Source organism: Callorhinchus milii, unplaced genomic scaffold (assembly GCF_018977255.1).
Source record: "Callorhinchus milii isolate IMCB2004 unplaced genomic scaffold, IMCB_Cmil_1.0 Scaffold7, whole genome shotgun sequence".
Classification (NCBI taxonomy): Eukaryota; Metazoa; Chordata; class Chondrichthyes; order Chimaeriformes; family Callorhinchidae; genus Callorhinchus; species Callorhinchus milii.
Window position 1 is genome coordinate 6,510,455 of NW_024704748.1, and position 22,604 is coordinate 6,533,058.

General features: G+C 40.4%; 1 protein-coding gene across 3 annotated transcripts in view; it reads right to left on the reverse strand.

Annotated features, from left to right (window-relative positions):
- The window catches only part of LOC103185857 (mitogen-activated protein kinase 8), a 43,343-nt gene extending 25,709 nt beyond the window's left edge, over positions 1-17,634 (reverse strand). For all 3 annotated transcript variants that reach the window (XM_007904587.2, XM_007904585.2, XM_007904586.2), the window contains exon 1: positions 17,564-17,634. The gene's annotated coding sequence lies outside the window, so the exon portion shown is untranslated. The remainder of the gene's footprint in view (positions 1-17,563) is intronic.
- Positions 17,635-22,604: the final 4,970 nt, after the last annotated feature.

The following is a 22,604-nucleotide window of genomic DNA, read 5'->3' on the forward strand; positions in this document are numbered from 1 at the left end:
AAAGACATATGAATTCAGTTCGAAGAAATACAATATCCAGAACCATTAACTTCAGTTGGGATGACTGACTACATCAGAATAGTGCTAAACTGTTATCGCTGGAGTATTTGAAAAGTTTATACCTTGATTTGTCACTGAAATTGCATGGCTTGTAGCTGAAGTAACATAGTTATTTTGTGGATATTAAAGATCCCATGGCACTATTTAAAAAAAAGAGTTCCTACCAGTGTCCTAGCCAACCATCGCCCAGATAAAATTAGTCATTCATTTAATGGATGTTTGCAAAGCATTGCTATGTGCAAATTGGCTAAAATGTTTGTCAGCAGATTTGCTCACAAAAGCATTTGGTGCAATTTACAGTAAATTACGTGAATTACTTTGAGACGTCTTCCCAACTTGAAAGGCGTGCTATGAAATGCATGGATTATTATTTTTTACATTTTAAAATAGTTTGAATACAACTGCCTGGATCTAGTAACATTTTAATTTTACAAATTCAGGCATATTTTCTCACAAAAGTGTTACTGCACTCCTTAATCTCTGAACGATTCTATGCATTGAATGCAACACATGCAAGCCATTGAAGGAATGACAGGTTAACTCAATTTATATCTGCTAGCAACATGTTGATAGACTGCACTTGGCATTAGATGCTTAATAGAGCAGCACAGGATATCCTATTAGTGTATAACATAGCACTCTGATTTGAAACACAATGCAACTTGGACACTCCAACATAACAAGGATAAAAGCCATTACACAAAGCAAGTTATAATTAGGCTTGCCTGGATTTGATTAAAAAAACTGTAGCTAATGATATTCACAATCCTTTTGCGATCATCTGCAAAAACAATTTCATCAATAAAAATATTTTTTTACAATGTTGGGAGGTGAAGAATGGAGAAAAATGAATTAAAACACGAGTTTTAGAAATGGTGTGTTTGTTGTCATAGTGACTCACTAATCGATTGGTGGCTGAAATGTGTGCTTTTATACAGGCAATAAATATGGTAAACTATTAGTTGTCAATTTTGTCCTCCAAGTGCAAAATTTCTGATCAAAAAATAAAAAAATGATTTAAATGGAATCGTTGACAGTGATGCTGCCTGACCTGCTGCTGAGTGTTCCCAGTGATCTCTGATAATGTGACTCCTAATTGATGCTCTTCCACTAATTGTAAGGCTTTGTATGAGATCAGGAAAAGATTTCTTTCGGGTTAGGATTAAAGTGCAATTTTGGAGATTTTATCTGCAAATGTATATGCAAACTGATCCTTTTTTTTTATCCTGACCTGGAAATACTGAATCTTGGGGGGAGAAGAAATGATCATTCCCCCTATGGTGATACTGATCACCTTGATGAGACAACAAGAGGGTTTTAGGAATTCTTAAAAACATTCTTCTGGTTCAGTGCCTTAGGACATTATAAAAGGTGCTATATAAATGTACATTTGTTGTTATTCACGTAATCTGTGAAGTGTGGAGTCCTGTAGCTCAGTGGTTAGAGCACTCGCTTTGCAAGCGAGAGACCCGAGTTCAATTCCAGGCAGGGCCAAACCTTGGGCAAGTTTCCTTACTCCACACACCTAATAATAATCCCTCCAAAACCAAAAAAAACAATAATAAATTGGTCATTTTCAATCTACGACTGTTTGTGGGACATTGCTGTGCGCAATTCGCTGCCACGTTTGCCCACAAATATACAGTCAATTCACTTTAGTGTGTTCTGTGAAGCGCTTTGGGACGTCCTCCCGACGTGAAAAGCGCTATATCAAATGCAAGGATTATTATTATTATTATTATTATAAGTGTTATCCAGAGAGCCCCTACCTGAAAAATTTAATTCCAAGAATGATCCCTGCTCTGACCGTGTGCCTTTGGCGAGTAATCATTTCAATCAATGGGAAAAAATTGTTGGTTATTTATAAATAGCTCATGACTTCGGTAAAAGGTGATTTAATCCCCCAAAGCTTGCTGATTGCATGGTGATAATAAATATGACGGAGGACAGAGTGATAATTTTAGACTTTTGCACACTGGAACTTTAACGAAGCTCGAGTTACAAATTATGCAAGTTGCTGCATCATGGAACTGTTAATCTTGAAGCTTGTTGATTTTACTACAACATAATTGTGGAGTCCTGTAGCTCAGTGGTTAGAGCACTCACTTTGCAAGTGAGAGACCTGGGTTTGATTCCCAGCAGGGTGAAACCTTGGGTAAGTTTCCTTACTCCACATGCCTAATAATAATAATCCCTCAAAAAAAAAGAATAAATTGGTCATTCAATCCACGACTGTGCCGCATTTCGCCCACAAATATACAGTCAATTCACTTTAGTCTATTCTGTGAAGCGCTTTGAGACGTCTAGAAGACATGAAAAAGCGCTATATCAAATACAAGGATTATTATTATTATAATGCAACTTTGAAACTCAGTGGAACGGACATGCCTTGGTCTGTATGATCCTTGGCTGAGATGTTTGCCAATGTTGATCCTGAATGTGCTTAGTTTCATTAAATATTTTTTAAAAATTGAAAGAAGGAACAGTGTGTGTACACGCCTTTCCGGTTACTCTGATGGCAACATGTAGTAAATCCAGGAAGCCTGCACCAGTAACCACCTCAAGCTTCGACTTGACTTGACAACTATTCCGTTGTCACTTGACTTGGCGGACATTTTTATTCTTTCTGTTTTTGTTTCAGATTTCCAGCATCCGAAGTATTTCGCGTTTTATTTCGGAGTCACTTGTTTGAGGCAAGATGCATCAACATTAGGAAATGAAAAGCAGCAACAATGATATCACAGTAAGGAGGAGGATATTCAGCTCATTTTCTTGTGTTGGTATTTGCTTCTTAAATGCCCTAAATCATCTCACCATGAAATCTCTGCATCTTTTCTGGGGTGGCTTTGAATGTGGGACTCAATCAGCGACTTGCCTGTACCATTAAAAGCACACGACCATGTGTCTGCCATTCTTGTAATTTACAGTTTCCCTAAAACAAGCATTGGCAATATTAACTGATCAAAACAATGGAAGAACAATGCATGCACTTGTGGTGGTAACCAGCAGCTTCCCCTAAAGGCTTTCTGCATTTATCAGTCCTGGAGTCCTCAGGTGCTTTTCCTGTGAATCAATGCAACTGCATAAAGACATCGGTAAATATGCGGCAGATATAATCGTTGGATGAGTCTAAATCTGGCCAGGAAATCTCTATGCCTCCTTCGCAAAAAAACTTTTGGAATCATTTTATTTCAACTAACCTGGCATATTCACTTAAAATCTTATCACACTAAAGTGAAGCCCCATTATTGCCATCCAGTGTGTTTGTGCAGTCAGATCCTGCTGTTGATGGCTATTGAGTATCTCCATGCTTGAAAGTGCGTACGGACACCGACTGAGAATGCGATCAGGCTCGTTTGCAATGCTCCCTACTTTTAACTATGCTGCCATCATCATCTGGACTCACACATGATTATGACCAAAAGTACTACAGGGCTGAGGGATCACAGTGTGGAGAAGACGACAGACAACTCACCAGTGGTTTGTCTGGTAAACAATTTAATTAATTCTATAGGAGTAAAAGCCTTGACCAAAATAAGCATTAGCGTTTCCAAAGTACTCCAGGGATACAAATTCTATTTTAACTGGAACAGAGAAGGTTGAAGGGAGACCTGACGGAAGGTCTTTAAAATTATGAGGGGTTTTGATAAGGGTCACTCGGGAGAAAATTTCCACTGGTCAGTAATTCTGTAATTAAAGGGGCATCAATTTAAGATAATTATCAAAGAGCAGATTAGGAGCCTTTTTTAAAAAATATACACACACACACACACCACTGTGCCCAGTGGTTGAGGCAGAAACCATATGAATTTTCAAGAGAGAACTGAAATGTTATCTTAAAAAACGTGTCATTTGCCAGGGTATGGGGAAAAAAGCAAATAAATGTGAGTGAATCGACTGCTCTTTCAAAGAACCAGCACAATGACTATGAACAGCCTTTTTCTGTGCTGTGAATTTCTATGGTAATAAGATTGTGGACCTCAAAATAGATTTGTTACAGTTCTCGTAGAGTGACGTGGTTTGACAATTCAAAACTGGGAAGCCAAGTCTGAGTACATTTAATTGGGACAGCCTGCTGCAGTGAAATGTATGTATTTTCACTTCTTAAATATGCGGCAACTTCATTTTATCTGCCAGCCAGAAATTTGACAGGTCATAGTACAATCTCCTTGCTATAGCTAGGGAAGTCCAAGTACTGTATGAGAAAAAAAAGATAATTACGGTAGCAAACATGTGCGAGAAGTCATCTCTATCAGTGATTTCCTAAACAATTAAAATGAAGCTGCGGAAACTCAATTAACTGTATTCTATCAATTATATTTACAATTAGTCTTAATCATCCAATGGCAGCAGAAAGATTTGGAGTTCAAGACAAACAGATGCTGTACTGCAAGGATAAAAATACTGTACTGTAGAATACACAAATGTTTTTTTACAGTTGAGACAGATTTGAGCAATTGACGTTTTCTTTCTCTGCATTCAGAGTCAGATGCATTCCTGTACCTCAAATGTTATGCTTCTGCTGATGTGTCAAACTTACACTAGCAATAGCAAAATATGCATCCCTGGCCAGGCTATGCCATCTAAACCACTGTAAATCCAAAGCACAAAGTGGAGCAGTTATTTATTTGGTGAACCATAACATTTTCAGTTTGCTTTTTATTCCACATTTTCTGGAACAAGTGTCTTCATTGTGTAATATACAGACCTGGGCTGGGCCCACTGCGATATTGGATTTCCCCAACTGACATTTAATCACTCAAGGCAAGAAAACGTGCATGTTTTGACAACCCATGTTTTCCAGAATCAGTCGAAGCACTCTCACAAACAAATGGCCCTTTATTTTACTGTCAAATTCCATTTTTTAAGGCAACATTACACACTGTATTGCATGGATTTATTCTACAAGAACAATTTTCACAGACCTACTTCCATTCCTTACATCAATAAAACAGACAGAAATCAGGCCAACTACTGCTTAGGCAAAAAAAAGACCAACATTACCGAGATAGACGCAGCTCCAATTTTCGACTGAGCTAGATAACAGCTGAATTCTTCATTAACCAACAGCATTTTAAAAATAATAATTTGGAATGAAACTGAAAATTTCAACACAAAAGGTCATTCGGCCCATTGTGTCTGTTACTGCTATTTTTTAAGTCACTTTTTTTAAAATCTTACTTGCCAGCTTTTTTCCCTATCCCGCTGCTATTCTCATCTGGTTACTTTAACATTTAGCAAATGAGCTGAAGAATAGGAATACACATTTTGCTAATGATGCTGTACTTGACGATCTCAATGTCTTAAAACTGTGCATGAAATCATCAACACTAAGATGTGGATTGTAGTTGCATCTCTGACAATACGGTGCAATCTCCGCCAACACTATAAGCTCAATGGGGTAATTTAACTTTAATACAATACAAGAATACTCACACATGAGCTAAACACATAGTAAAACGCAAGCTGAAATCTTCCTACCAAGGACTACAGGTGATTTAAAAGTATATTGTAAAAAAAAAGCACACTATTAAACCTAGCAATTAACAACAATTGCTGTATAAACTGCTTTAATGCACATGAACATTTTTAGGCCAGAAAAATAAAGAACAATTTTCTACTAGAAATGACAGTGTACCAAGGATATGAAATGCATCTGTATCACTTTCATTACGTGCTAACTGGAGCAAACATAACTGATGCACAGCTTCTTGAGCCCTGAAGACCATTAAGTGTTGGAAATTGGAAACCACACCCCCTTTAGGGTATAAATCAGTCCATTTATGAATAATCTATTACGCTCAACAACAAATGAATGTAATGGTAAAGGGACAAATGCTCAAGTGTTAGAAGGCATTCCCTTAGATACCTTAAACCAGTGATGCTAAATGAGCTTTATCCCTGTGGGTAGCACAAGCGAGACACCTGGGTTCAATTCCAGGCAGGGTGAAACCTTGGGCAAGTTTCCTTACCACACACACCTAATAATAATCCCTCCAAAAAACAAAACAATAATAAATTGGTCATATTCAATCCACAACTGTTTGTGGGACACTGCTGTGCGCAATTGGCTGCCGCGTTTCGCCCATAAATATACAGTCAATTCACTTTACAGCATATTCTGTGAAGCGCTTTAAGACGTCGAGAAGATGTGAAAAGCACTATATCAAATGCAAGGATTATTATTATTATATATCAATAGCTTTTAATAAAGCAAAACAATTTACTATGCCTCAGTATTTGACGGATATAATGTGGTATTTACCAACAGAGGCCTGCTCTGTATGACACATTTCCTGTTAGAATCTGGTAATTTCATAGGCCAATTTTTGAATTCGTGATTTTTTTCAGAAGCCTGTGAAAATTGCTTGCCCCTTTATATTTGAGATTCAGAACCCTGCCTTAGCTTCCATTTGAAGCCTCTTATATCAATCAATTATTGTGTAACTCAGAAAAGTAAAGATGATGAGTACCCCAGGTTGCATCCAAATTGTGTATTTTACTGATAAAATCAAATCCTGTATACCATCCTTTATAGGATCATGAACATCTGCAGTGAATTCCTGTTAATTATAACAGAAGTTGCCTGAAGTGAACTTTAACAAAGACACAATACTTGAATGTCTGCTACACCAATTAGTTGACCATTGAATGTTTAAGTGACAGAAAACCGATAAACCTTCGAACACAAAACAAGCTCCTTGACTCAAGGTACAGTCAACTCTGTTCCAAATTAGACTGTAAATGTCAAAGATCCTGCTCATCGGCCCAAACCTGGTTAACTCTGCACTATCAAGCTATTCAATGCCACACCAACTTAATTGTGGAATTTAGTTTTCCTTTCCAGTTAATGATTCTTGAATTGCACACTAAAATATTCAAAAGACAACCAAAACTCAAGTACCATAGTTATTAACTTTGTTCTTTCTTTGAGCTTGAAGAGTTTCAACCGGTGATAAATTCTTTGGACAGCTAGATTAAATCTTCTCCCTGCTGGTGTAACGGCTAAACTAGCCTTTCAAGAAAGCAGGTGTCCCCGGATGGCATTAACCTGGCTCAGTTGCTATCACTTTTGCCCCTGAAGCAAAATGTTGTGGGTTCAAGCCCCACCTCAGGAATTTAACTCACATAGTGTAGACTGACACTCCAATAAAGTGCTAGGGAGCGCTGCATTGCTGGAACGTTCTGTACTTCATATGAACGTTAAAGATCCTGTGGCACTATTCAAAAAGAGAAGGGAGTTTCTCCCGGTGTCCTGGCAACAATCAGATAAAATTGGGCATTCATTTCGTGGCTGTTTATCGGACATTGCTGTGAGCAAATTGGCTGCCACGTTCACCTACAAAATACAGTCACTACATTTTACAAGGGAATTGAAATTCTCAGTTGCAAGTTTCTGAGCTTGTTCTGTCAAGGATTGAAATATTAATTGGCTCACCTATCCATTCTTTAAAAGGGAAAAACATGTGCTGAAAAGTTGTGGACATTAATTCGACATTGTTCAGAGTAACATCACACCACAAAGAACAAGCTTCCAGATTCCGATCATTTAGTAGTTTTTGAATTAGTTCAGATGTTGTTGTATGGGCATAAGAAACAGTCCAGTTCACCTTGGCATGGAGTTTAAACACAGCTCAAGTTATTGCCTGCAGCCCCTTGGGGTACCGTGTGCCTTTTCGCAATTCTATTTCAGTCTGTGCTAAAATGCGGAGGTACATTTCCCGTGCAAGACTTTTCAAATGAAGGCACAACTAAACACACCGAGTGCAAAAGCTTTTTTTCCCCTTGTTTCATAATCTTAACTTACTTGTCTTTGCAGACCTGTTGGATCAATGCAGAACTTTGCAACTACCACTGCATTCTATGAAACTGATGCTCAACACCAGTCACCAGATGATAAACAAGCACAGCCTGACAGCTGAAAGTGGAACATGTAACTCCAGTTAGTTAGCACAGTCATGCATATTTATTAAGTTTGTAATAGAAATATTTCCATTATCTCTTCTTAGTAGCCTGCGTTCGGTTCTCCAACCAACTCGCCCCATCATCGAGTGGGTGAGCTTTCAGCTATCCTTTCCCCTGCTGCTGCTGACTGGAGCTCCATCACAAAGTCCCTTCACTTTACCCCCTTCCCTCCCCATCTTTAAAGACCACCTTAACACCTTTCTTTTCAACAGGGCATTTGATTACCTTCCTCAGTTCCCCCCGCTCCAACTCAGGCCTAAAAATGTAAAACTGTTTCTAGCTCTCAATTAATTCATCCTTTACAATGAATTCCAGTACATACGGCTTTAATTCTGTGGTTTGGCAGTCACAAATAGAAATATATCCAGTTTCTCAAAATGTAATGCCACCCATCATTTTTTTTCCCTCAATTGATTAAAAAAAATCAACTTTGGCATCATTCCCATCAGTTCTGTTGTATCAGTATGTTGATCTGCTTTAGGTATTCAGTTTAGAAAGGTGACTTTGCTGCTAATGCAATGAACAGAATCTCGAGTTACTATTGCTTTTTAACATATACTATTAGAATAATACCTACCTTTGAGATAGCACCAATTCATGTCAGGATGCCTCAAAGCGCTTCACAAGATTCACGGTATAGTATAGTGACTGTATTTTTGTAGGTAAATGCCTCAAAAACAAATCCCACAGGCTATATGCCAGGTTAGCTGATCTCAGTACCAGTGCTGAGTTGGAAAGCCATCGTTCTTACTAACTGATATTCAGCAATACATTACGTAGAAAGTGCTTGTGTGGACATTGGGTTAGGATCAGCTCAAATGTGATGTGAGTTGTTCCCGCCTATCCCCACCCATCCACATAAGAGACTTGTAAGCAAAATAGTTAACCCGAGGACACCGATTTAAAATAGTTGTGAAAAGAAACAGAGGAGAGGTGAGGAGAAATTCTTTCACGCAGCGAGTTGTTCGGATCTGGAATGCATTGCCTGAAAGAGTGGTGGAAGCCGATTCGAAAACAATTTTAAAAGAGAAGTAGATAATTATTTGGAGAGGACAAGTTTGCAGGGCTATGGGGAGAAAGCGGGGGAATGGGATTGAATTGGATAGTTCTTTTCAAAGAGCCGGCACAGACACAATGGCCTCCTTCTATGCTGTATAATTCTATGATTCTATGACATTAATTATGTCAATTTAATGCAATTTTCATGTACAATTATATTTAGTTCAAGTTCACATAATTTAAAAGCACAACTCCCTAAATATTACCACCCAGATCAAATTTACAAATAATAATTGACACAAACAATAGTATCCCTTTTTAGCCATGGTAATGCTTATCATGTTTGATATCTTGCGTCAAAATAAAACACTGCAAATGGTAGGTTTAATGAGCTACCTGGGTGTGAAATTAAAAAAATCAATTGCTGTGGCAGAACGAAATGTTAACATGGTCTTGAGAGGAAGTGGGGGTAATTTTGCAAAATAATCTTGGCAAGATTTATTGAAAACTTCACAGAACCATAAACTCTTACACCATTTGATATTTGGAAGTCATGCTAACACAGTCCAGATTCAGGACTGGAGAGCAAATGGGAAATGCTGAGAGTGAATTCTATAGTTTAACAATAAATTCCTCTAATATGTCTAAAATGAATTGCCACCTTTGGTACCTAGTCAGAGAATTTACAGAAACAGTATAGCGGGACGCTAGCAAATAGGACTCCTAAATATACTATTGTATATATGACTATTTGAGGGACACTGCAGGGTGCAATGGCTTCACATTTCACCCACAAAAATATACAGTCAATTCACTTTACATTATGGAGTCCTGTAGTTCAGTGGTTTGAGCAAACGAGAGACCTGGGTTTGATTCCCGGCAGGGCAAAACCTTGGGCAAGTTTCCTTACTTCACACGCCTGATAATAATCCCTCAAGAAAAAAAAAGAAATAATTTGGTCACTTCAATGAACGATTCAGAAAAAAAACAATATTGACTTTCAAGTTGAGGGTGGGAGAAACAAAATAAACAGAGAACATTCATAAAAAATCTGAATAAGCACTAATGTTATGCGTTTTGACTTTGTTGCAGAAGTGATGACTGCAAGGCCAACATGGATTGCTTTTCAAAACCTGTATGTATACAGCTGGTTTATACAAAGATTGAGATGGTGCAGTTGCGTTGGTTTGGAGACGCACGTTAAAACTAAACTAAATTTGAAACTTATTTTTCAAATGAGCTATCAAATTATTTGAATCATTGGAAATGGGTCTAAAATATACAGAAGTAAATTTAGCAGTCAAGATGCATTGTCTAAAATGCCTTTGAATTCACACGTGATAACTTTGAGAAATACATTGAAGTAATGAATTTTTCAACAGAATCCCAGGACCAATTCGTACACATAAAGATTCATGAATAAGATATCAGCATTTAAAATGTAATAAAAGTACTGAAAGGTGATTGTTTCAAGTACTTTTCCCTGAAGATAGAAAGCCCCAATGTTGGGAAACAGTGCAAAACCTGAATACATTTTTAAAATGCATTCAGACCCGACCTACTCGGCATCAGCCTGGCTCAGTTGGTAGCATTCTTGCCTCTGAATTAGAAGGGTCCGGGTTCAAACCCCACATCAGGACTTTGAATTGATATAGTCCAGGCTGATACTCCAATGCAGTGCTGGGGATGTACGCTGCATTGTGGAGGTGCATCCTTCAGGTGAGATGTGAAACTGAGTTTAAGTCTGCCTGTTCAGGTGGACTTTAAAGATCCCATGCTACTATACGAAAAAGAAAGGGAGTTTGTACTGCCAACAATTGTTTAGATGTATCCTTCCTTATGAAGTTATATTGCTCCACTTTCTACAATTAAAGTGAGCCAAATTCAGTGTGTGCAACGTATATGGACATATGTTTTGTGCTCTTTATACGGCCAAAATTGCAATGAAGAGAGTAAAATTATAGCTGCAGAAAAAAAACAGGAAGCACAAGTGGATGACAGATAAGTGAGGAAGGGAAATAAATAGCAGTCAAATACTTGAGAAAAGCACAAGCATTGTGGTGAGGGGAAGAAAGAAAGAATGATTGAGAGAAAAATGAAACAGGACGGAAGGACTGGTGGAAACTGATTAAAAGTGTGGAGATATAGTGTACATGTAAAAATTACACAATATTCATTTCCTTTGGAGTGATGAGTTATCAGGAGTTCACTGTAGTATTTTCCACAGCTTATTTAGGAACTAGCAAATAGACAGGACAGAATGTATCACACGGATTATCAATTGTATCATGAAATAATATTGTACATGTTCTCTGAAACAGATCATAATGAACTGAATTTACAACATGGTACTACTGTATATAAAGTAAAAGTAATATCTCCCTCATTCTTCATCTTAAGATGATGAATCGTGGTAGGATACAAGACCAACAGAGTCAATCGCCCTCTGGTACTTGACTCTGTAAGCCAAGTAACAGTGTGTCCATAATAAGTGAGCTTAGCAGGCTATTCAACCAGAGAGGGCATCAAGACTAATTCAATCTTGTTCTCACTCTCACTTTTCAGCAATTAGTGGATGGTGATTCCAGAAGTGGGAATTCGGGCTAATTTTTTCCTCCCCAAGTTCAGGGGCAATAAGGCCAATTGGAATACCCATTCAACTCAATGCTGATCAGGAATCAAACATAGTGCCTTCTGGACTATATGAATTAGCACAAAACCAACCAATGCTTTGAGTAACACTGGACCATTATAAAAGTTACCAGCGGCAAATATTTTGCAGTGGTTGGTCAGAGGTAACAAGTGAAAAAGAAGTGAACCTTAAGTACTTTAACAACCAGAGGTCCATCATAAAGAAGATGTCTACTGGTGCAGGGAATGGAGAGCCAATTGCTATAATAGGTGAATTTTGAGATACCAAAATTTAAATAATTGCATTTTCAATAATTGGATAGAAAATAACCAACAGTGTTGTCTGCAAACTACGTGCTCAGAGACAACACTGATGATAAAAGCTCTCCAATTTACTCCAATCAATAGACCAAATATTGAGGCTCTGTGATTCACTGTGGCCCACATCCCTCTTCTAAACAAAGCAGCATAACTCTTAACCAAATTGCCTACATTACAGCAATGCACTGACTATTTTGCTTGGCATACTCTCCGCGTTAATTTGAAAGGGTTATTTCAATGAAGGACAAGTCATACAAACGAAAAAGAGATTGGAGCTCACTGGTCAGTGGTGTAAGAGAGTGGTGTTTGAACATCAGGATAGTGTATATCCATGAGCGCATAATAACAGAACACAAAAGGGTCTGTGTCTGTGATTCCCCAAACGGTTAGTTTTAGCTCAGCTGGCTAATGGAGAGAAAGGGGTGACAACCGGGAAGAGACTTCCCAAAGAGATAAAAGGGGAAAACCTGGAGGAATAATGTTCCACATTATTCTTACACCTCTCCTAATTAACTTAAGATTGCAAATGTCTAAGAGCATGGCTAAAAATGGTAAGTCATGCTACCAGTGAAAATAAAAGCAAGAGAATAATAGGGAGGGAAGGAAACAGAGAAAAGGGACTGAAGGGAGAAAGAAATACAATGAAAAACTGAGATATTGCCCTGCTGAAAAATATGGGTTGATGGAAAAAATGAACAATGAACTCATTGAGTCCTGTAGCTTAATGGTTAGAGCACTCGCCTCGCAAGCGAGTGGGACCCGGGTTCGATTCAGGTCAGGGCGAAACGTTAGGCAAGTTTCCTTACTCCCCACTCCTCCGTTTACCCAGCAGTAAGTAGAAACCCAATTGTTAGTCGTTTGGCAGATTGCTTTTGCATGGGTAATAATCCCTTCAAAAAAATAAGACATCCTCCCGATGTGAAAGGCGCTGTACAAATGTAATTTTGTTGTTGTAATAATTTGGTCACTCAATTCACAACTGTTTGTGGGACACTGCTGTGTGCAATTGGCTGCCATGTTTCACCCACAAAATATATAGTCAATTAACTTTATAGTATATTCTGTGAAGCGCTTTGAGACATCTTGGAGACTTGATAATACTGATAAGGCACTATATCAAATGCAAAGATCATCATTATTATATTATAATAAAGCAATATACAGTTAAATTACTACTGATAAACAGATGTGACAGTGTATGAAAGTGCTGTTCCCTGCCCAGAACACTGAGCGAGGGTAATTGTGTTGCACTAGGGCTCCAGTTGAGGTCAATTTAACTCAACACAAATCAGGAACACAAACCTGTTTACAAGGCTCAGGGTCACCCAGGCAATTGAACTGTCAGAGAAAGTGAACAGAGTTTCTAACTGAAGATGAAAGCTCGCAAGAACAAAATAAAAGATAAGGAGCAATATAGTAGTAACAGACACCCTTTTGCACCTGCAGGACATTTGTGGTACCTTGGTGGTGCAGGTAGCTACTGGGTTTCCCTACAATTACAAGACTTCAGGAGCCATAGATGTTCCAATATGTGAAACAGCTATAAAAATGCAAGTTTTGTGTTTTTGAGGACAACATTTTTCAGAACAACCATCCAAACAGCTATAAAATGAACCTATATAAACTAAGCTTTATTTGCTAGTCAAGTTCTAGAGAAATCGTTGGGTTCACCCACAATGTCCTTGCTCATTCACTATAAGAAGGATGTAGTGGTAAACTTATATGCTGTAAACACCTATATCTGTGCAGAATTAAAAGCTATTCAGAGTACTTATGCACTTTGGAAATCTACATTTTGAGCAGTTTCAATGTTTATGATATGCATTTAAACCTTATATTCACAAACATAGTTAATACAGCCTTCAACAAATCGGAGGCTAAAATCTGATCCTTTTGTGGACATTCTCCCAAAGAAAATCACTCACTGCAATAAGACTTAAGTAAATCCTAAATCTTTACCCTAATATCAAAATTCAACAGAAATACATAACCTGTGTACCCAATTTCATCACGTCTATTATTTCCAATTGTTCAAAAAAAATATAGGTCCAATATACCTTCAATATCAATTTAGAAATAAACCCAAGAGCTGAAACTACAACTCTCCTCTCTCCTTCCTACGGCTCCAGTTCAAGTATTATATTTCCCATGCTTTTGTCGCTTGTCTTTTAAAGGTCTTGGCAACCCACCTACTCAGTGTTAAGTGATCTATGTAAATGTAAAGTACAGTACTTTGAAAATGTTAATATTGACGAGTGATACCTTGGTCAGGAAAGTGGTTCAGAGCTCAGAATTAAATGCACTTTTTTTTATTTTATACCCACTCACAGGTTAATTGCATGGACACATTGTGGTGGAATTCCAATTGTAAACAATCAACAACGTACACTTGTAAAGCACGTCTCACCACCAAGAATGAATCTTGAAGTACTTCACAGCAATTTGACAGATCAAGTAGCGAGGAAGAGTGGAAGGGGAGTTTGATGGTTTGAACCAAAAGCACGGACAAAGGGAGAAATGTTTTAGAAGGGTTTGAAAGCAGAACCACATTCACTCCCTGTACTGTTTAAGGTCCAGAAATCAAAAGTAGTAATTCATGGTAAAATCCTTCTGCAAGATTTACTCCAGCAACCTTTAAAAACACATTTATGTATCTAAACTTGATTCTCTAAAAGCAGAACCTAATTAGTTACAAAACTCCTTCCATGGAGCATCAAATGTGAGCTTTGTTTATCAACAGAAGGGCAAATATCCTCCACGAATCTTGGAGCGACAGACTAGTGGTATGCAGTTGAAATGTACATGGATCCAAAACAAAACTCACACCAAAGGACAGAGCTGTAAGTTTGATTAAAACTCCGAGCCAGGTGTTATTTGAAGGACTTTTGTTTTTAAAATAGGGCGGGAAATCAACTTCATTACGACACAATATTTGGCAGTTTGGCAAAGGTGTGCCTGCAATGAATTCATCTGAACATCATATTGCAATAATAAAGTCAGCAGCCAAAGTCCACTGCCAAACTGCAACAGCCTTGGAAGAAAAAACACTGAAGGTTCAGATGAAAATTTTCAAATTTCAAGGTCATTTTCATTTAACGTGCATTTTCAATTCAAACACGTGACAATTAAACTATTAATATAAAAGCCTGTTCCATTTAAGTCACAAACTCAAATAGCTGTGAAACACCATCTTCCAGTGCTAATAACAGTTTTGTTGTTGTTGTTTCCAATTTCGCTCTCAACCAAAAGCAATTGGATTCTAATGCAATTCTCTCCGCTGTGTTATCCATCTCTACAATTGCAAGCCACAATCAGAACACCACAAACAAAGGGAATGGAGATGGGTAAGACAGGAGTAAATAAGAACAGCTCAATTGTGGAACACCCCATTACTGTAGGAGCAGCAACCTCTATCAAGAAAATTGTCTTATACGGGTTTAACAATCGGGAGTTAATTTGAAATTATAATGAGCTCAGCCATCTGTTCCACGCTTTATAAACTGTGCTACGACGGAAATGTTTAGAATGTACAAGGTAGTGTTGCTTTTGCAGCAATGGATATCGAGGGATTTTCATCCCCAATGCTCATTTGACCAAAACCATCACCTTTTTTTTTCCTGGCAAATTAACTCTATTCACCCTCGATTTCTATTCGGTTTTGTTTCAGATCTCAGAATACAGGTTTTGATCCTGTTGAATAGAGGTCATTCAAACCTGTGCTGACTGTTCCAAAATTGTCACCCTCCCTTCTTCATGTTTAAATCAATTCTGATTAACGCACGGGTCTTTGCGGTAAACAAAATACAGTAATATAATCACGGAAGGATGGAAGGAAGGGGGAATTTAAAAACAAAAGAGAATAAGGAAGAACATTAATCACGGAGATGTGATCTGAACATACCATCTGAAACAAAAAAAATCCGAAGAACAACTTGACTAACATTACCAAAAGAAACCAATTTAAATACATATACCAGAGGTAAAAATCTCCACACAGAATGATGCTTACAGTAGGATAAATACATCAGTCGCCTCGATGCAGCTCAGCCTGCCTTTTGTAGCTTCCCAGATATTACATTGAAACTGAGATTTTCGATGCAACTGTGGCAACAGCAAATAAACAAAGAAACAAATAGTTGGCCACAGAGCGTAGACAAATAGATTTGTGTTTCATTACCTTTGCATTGTGGAGTGGCTGGTTTATTTAATGCCTCTGCAGACTGCCCGGGTTGGAAGCAGCCTGCACAATGACTCCAATAAACATGTCAGAGCGGATACAAAGGGCTCTACTGCCAGTCACTGCCAAAGATGCTGCTGCAGAAAGAACAAAGTGGCTCCTTTTTTTTAAAAAAAGGTCTATTTGACGCCGCCTGGCTCTAATATCCAATCTCTGCTGGGTTATTAACAGGGTTTAAAACATTAATTGAATAAATAAAATATAAATGTAATATATAAAATGAATACCAATGTATGCACATAAATTAAGTGCACATATGAACGTACAAGCAGATGGAACTTGTAAATACACAAGATATATCATATAAATAAAATACTGTGCATCTACTGTAATATAAATGGCTTAAACATATATCAAATAAATATTATATAACTATATGTAAACACACTTACACACTGCAAATACATGAAATGTACCACATGAATAAACATGTTATAAACCCTGTTATGTATAATAGAGTGAATCTGTGGAAAACACAAGTAAATCTTATTTTGCATGATAGAGTGAATATATATAGGATATTAATAAATTCTGTTATATATGGTAGACTGAGTGTATGTATTATAAGTAAATCTTGTTATGTATGCTACATCCTGTCGTGTAGGATGGAGTGAATCCACATATAACAAAAATAAATCCTATAATGTGTGATCATGAATGTATGTGTGATATATAATCCTATTACCTACGATAGGCAATGTATGTATGTTACAAATAAATCATGTTATGTATGACATGGATAAATCCTCTCCTGTTTGATAAGAGTGAGTGTATGCGTGATATAAATAAATTGTGTTCTGTATGATAAGAGTGACCAGCATCAATAAATCCTGGTCTATATGATAGTGATTATAATCAATACAGCCTGGTCTATATGATAGTGACCAGCATCAATACAGCCTGGTCTATATGATAGTGACCAGCATCAATACAGCCTGGTCTATATGATAGTGACCAGCATCAATACAGCCTGGTCTATATGATAGTGACCAGCATCAATACAGCCTGGTCTATATGATAGTGACCAGCATCAATACAGCCTGGTCTATATGATAGTGACCAGCATCAATACAGCCTGGTCTATATTCAGACCAAAGTGAACACACGGTATAAACAAACGCCGTTACCTAATGAGGAGGAGAATGAATGTGTGTCGGAAAATAAACAAAAACAAAAGAAAGATCGGGACGGACACAAGAGGCGACTGTGCGGCCCGGACAGGAGCACATCAGGTGGAAGTGAATGATATAAACAGCCGCCGCCCCCCCCCCGGGCCCCGGGTGCGGGAGGGGAGGGGAGGGCCCGGTAACCAGGAGCGACCCGCCGGCACCCACCCACTCACCCACTCACCTCGGCTCGGCTGCCTCTGTCGAGAGTGGAGGGGGGGAGAGAGACTGTGGACGGACCCGGGGAAGGAGGGGCGGGAGCGGTGTCGGGGGGGTGTCCAGGGTCCACCGTCCGCCTCTCTCTGTCTCTCTCGCTCCGGTATCACGTAGGCCTCGGGCCCCGCAGCGACTGCGCAAAAACACACACACACACACACACGCAGAGCGCGGGCGGGCGCGCACCCACCGCACGTCACCCTGCGTGCTCGCTCCCGCGCGCTCTCTGTCGCTCGCTCACCCTCCGCGCACGCGCACACGCGCCGCCCCCAGCACCGGTGACGCGCACCCATTCATCCCATCCCGACCCATCCCCATCCCAACCCATCCCCATCCCAACCCCAACCCCACCCATCCCCAACCCCATCCACATCCCAACCCATCCCCAACCCATCCCAACCCCAACCCATCCCCAACCCATCCCAACCCCATCCCCAACCCATCCCCATCCCAACCCCACCCCCAACCCCATCCCCAACCTATCCCAACCCCAACCCATCCCCATCCCCATCCCAACCCATCCCCATCCCATCCCAACCCATCCCAACCCCATCCCAACCCAACCATCCATCCCAACCTAACCGTTAGGGTTAAGTCGAGACGTCACGAAGCGCTCGGCAGGGTACGCTGGAACCCTGGACGGTGGTCGCCCGGGGCGGGGAGCGCGCCGGGCCTACCCCGCCTACCCCACCCCACCCAACCCCACCCCGACCCGCCTCCCCCGGGCGACCACTGTTTTCGTTTCAGGTTTCCGGCATCCGCCGTATTTCGGGTGTTAATAGTGTCACGTGAATTGGCCGTGTGCTTTGTGGGCGTAAAGGGACAACCCGTTGCGCGCAGCCGCGTCCCACAAACAGTCGTGGATTGAGTGACCAAATTATATATTTCTGGGGAGGGATTATTACCCCCGGAGAGCGATCCGCCAATTGATGGGGGCAAAGGACCCAGTATCAATAGAACCGGACGGCTGCACAATGTTGACTGTTACCTGTTTTTCTACAACAGTTGCAGATAATGTAAGTCGGCTAAAGCTGAGTTTTAGCAGCAGTGACAGAACAAGACATAGCTGAAGGGTTGAAGCCTCTACATTGCTTCTGATATAACAGACCACTCAGGCTGACCTATGTTTTCCATTGCTCAAAGTTTCAAAATGACCTGTTTGCACACACAAAAAAAGCATTGTTGTAAAACAGTTCCAAATAGCTGCAAAACAGAAAACCCAGTGAAGTGAACCAAAATGAGTGTTTGAACCCTGCAATTAAATGGGATATATTTCACCAAGGGTATTGTTTAAATGCGACTTGTTTTGTCTTTTTTTTAAAGAAAACATGTTCTCTTTGGTTAGACTGTTGCAGGAGCATTTCTTTGCACAAATTAATTACTGTCATTTTATTCCGCTTCCTCCACCAGCGGAAATAACTTAATTACGGAATTCAACCCATCAATGCAAACTCTTGTTTACACAGCAAATGCAGGATGCATGTAAACAACTCGACTGTTATTTGATGTTTCACCAGTCCGCGTCTGTAACAGTGTAACCTTCATAAACTTCATTAAGGTTAAAACGTATGCTGATTGCAAAGTGTGTAGGTTGTGGGACGACTACGCAGCTTCAACAGCTTTCATATTGAAATGCTCCATTATATTTCAAATCAATTTACCTCAAGTTACTACCCTTAATAATGGATCCAATCTTCGTCCTATATTCTTTTAGTTGATGAACTGTCCTGTACTAGTTTTTTTATACATATATTCTCTTTGTTTCACCAATAGTCAAGTCATTGTACTTTACAGTATATCCAGTGAGGTGCTTTGAGACGTCTTCCTTACATCAAATGCAAGCATGATGATTATTATTTATTTTTAAAAATCCTTGTAGGTTGAACTAACTTTTCTTTTGCAAATTATTCTTGTTTATCTCATTTAAAGCACTTTGAACAAACACTGCATTCTGTGTTGTGTGCGTGTAGATGTACCCAGGTTTGTACATTGTGTACAAGCAAATAAGGAAACTGGGTTTATCAAAAGATGATCAGATTTGAACAGATTTATCCAAAGTTTCCTAAACTCTGATGTTAAGCACATCTATCAGCACTGTGGGAATTCAGTGCAATTATGTGCAAATCTATATAACCTATTGGAACCATAATTTCTTTACAAATTAGCTTGTTGGAGATTTAAAATAATTTTACATTAAGGAAATTCAGTACATAAAGTTTGTTACAGTAATTAACCTTTTAAAGTTATTTACTGACGACATTTAAACAGGATATCCTACAAAAGCTCAAAGGATTGTTCATATCATAATGAGACCTGCCCCAAGGGTGGCAAACACAGACATTATGCAGGACAGGGAGACGTCCTATAATTAATTATAAGTGGTTGCCAGGGAAAATGAAGTAGATTTTAAATCGCATCACAGTAGCTGGCTGTAAACAAGTTGTGTAAACAGGAGTGAAGTAACAATGGCAAAGAGGAGCTTGAACAGGCATTAAAAATAACACAAGGAAATAAATACAGTGACGTTCATCCTTCATTTCATTGCGTGGCATACTTTGCTCTACTTTAGTAAATGAATTATTCATCTCTGGAATACATTCCATAAATTATTGCCCTCCAGCAGTAAGCTGCAGATCCGCTAGATGAGGCAATCATTGAAGTACTAGAAGCAATTTGGGGAATAAAGGAAAAATTAGCATGTGGGATGAGCAGGGCAAACAGAAAGATCAGGGTGCTTAATATGCTGCAATTGACAACAATTCTTGTAATTAAGAATATTATAAATTAATGCACTGAGTCCTTTCCTTATTTATTTTCTTCGGTAAGTTATTCGTGTGCTCACCTCTCGCTCTGCCACACGAGCTTACTCTTGTTCACAATGACAGGTGTATATTGGTTTACTGGGCACCGGGACCTTCTCAGCATATATACGCTTTGCCTTCCAGCACTTGCAGCGCCGAGGAGAGAAAATTGGCAACAGGGAAACAAAACGAATCACACTGCCACAAATAAAAAAACAGAAATGTTTGAAATCCTAGCAAGTCGATCAGCATCTGAAAGAGGAAATAAGATATCCTTTCGGTCCTAGTTATGCCAGCTGTCTTTACAGTCGAGATTGCCACCTCCAGCTTCAGTAGCAAGAGTGGCACAGAGCTTCACATGGGCAAGAAGAACAAAACCCATCAAATTCATTTGGTAATGCAATGGAGGTCTGATACTTATTTAACATTGTTGGCAGGAGGAACAACAACAACAACAACAACAACAAGATTCCATTTATAAAGCGCCTTTCACGTCAGGAGGACGTCCCAAGGCGCTGCACAGTTGGGTCATGACCCGAGCAGGGGGGAAATGGTCAGGGTGAGGGGAGGGAAGGGAGGGAACGAGGAGGGGGGAAATGGTCAGGGTGAGGGGAGGGAAGGGAGGGAGCGAGGAGGGGAAGAGAGTCGAGAGGGGAGCTGAAGGCTCGGTCAAAGAGAAAGGTTTTGAGACCGGCCTTGAAGGAGGAGAGGGAGGAGGCGGCGAAGGCACTGGGGGATGGAGTTCCAGAGCCTCGGGGCTGAGAGGCTGAAGGCCCGACCACCGATGGTAGGGCGGTTGGGGCGGGGGACGTGGAGCAGACCGGAGCCGGAGGAACGGAGGGTACGGGCAGGTAGGTAGGGGGATAGTAGGTTGGAGAGGTAGGAGGGAGCAAGGCCGTGAATGGCCTTGTAGGTGAGGATGAGGATCTTGAAATCAATCCTCTGGGGGATGGGGAGCCAGTGGAGGCGAGCGAGGGTGGGAGTGATGTGGTCCCGAAGCCTGGTGCGGGACAGTACACGAGCTGCAGAGTTCTGAATGACCTGCAGCTTGTGGAGGGAGGTGGCGGGAAGGCCGGCGAGGAGAGAGTTCCCATAGTCCAGCCTTGAGGTGACAAAGGCGTGAACCAGGGTTTCAGCAGCGTGAGGGGTGAGGTAGTGCCGTAGTCTGGCGATGTTCCGGAGGTGATGGAAGGCGGTGCCAGTTGTGGTGCGGATGTGAGAGAGAAAGGACAGCTCAGGGTCGAACAAAACGCCGAGGTTCCTGACTGGCTTTGAGAGGTGGAGAGTGCAGCCTTGGATGCTGATGGTGTCGGCGCCTGAGGTGCGGAGGCGCTGACGCGAACCAATCAGGAGGGCCTCGGTTTTTCGCACGTTGAGCTGAAGAAAGTTGTCTCTCGTCCAGGACTCGATGTCGGACAGGCAGCTGTCAGGACATCGGTGGTCGTGGAGTTGAGAGTAGAGGAGGAAAGGTAGAGTTGGGTGTCATCCGCATACATGTGGAAGTTAACTCCATGTCTGCGGATGATGTCACCGAGGGGGAGCATATAGAGGGTGAAGAGGAGGGGACCGAGGACAGAGCCCTGAGGGACTCCACATGAGACAGTATGGGGGGTGGAGGAGAAGCCATTCGTCGAGACAAAGTGAAGACGGTGAGAAAGGTACGACCTAAACCACTCAAGGACAGTGCCTTGAAGGTTGAGGTGGGAGGACAAGCGGTGGAGTAGGATAGCGTGGTCGACCGTATCGAATGCTGCCGATAGGTCGAGGAGGACGAGGAGGCAGAGGGAGCCCTGGTCACAGATGGTCAGGATATCATTGGTGACCTTGACCAGGGCAGTTTCTGTGCTATGGGCAGCACGGAAACCTGACTGAAGGGAACACTTATATTGGCATGTTGCAATTCCGCTGATAATGGAATACCATTTTTCTTTGGTCAGCCAACTCACGCAGAAACCCATCACCAACCATAAGTGTATCCAAATCAGATAGAGTTGCACATATGAATGCTGTCTATACATAGAAATTTCCCTGTGTCTGCAATAGAACATGTACTCTTTCCCTGGATAGAGCATTTACACACAATAGAAAGTAATTAGGCTCAGGTTGACGAGAACCAAAGCTTTGGGGTCCCCAGCATGTCTGTTGGGTTTTAACTAACCAAAACCCCAAGGCTTGCCATTGAGCGTGCTATCAAGAGAAAACCATAAC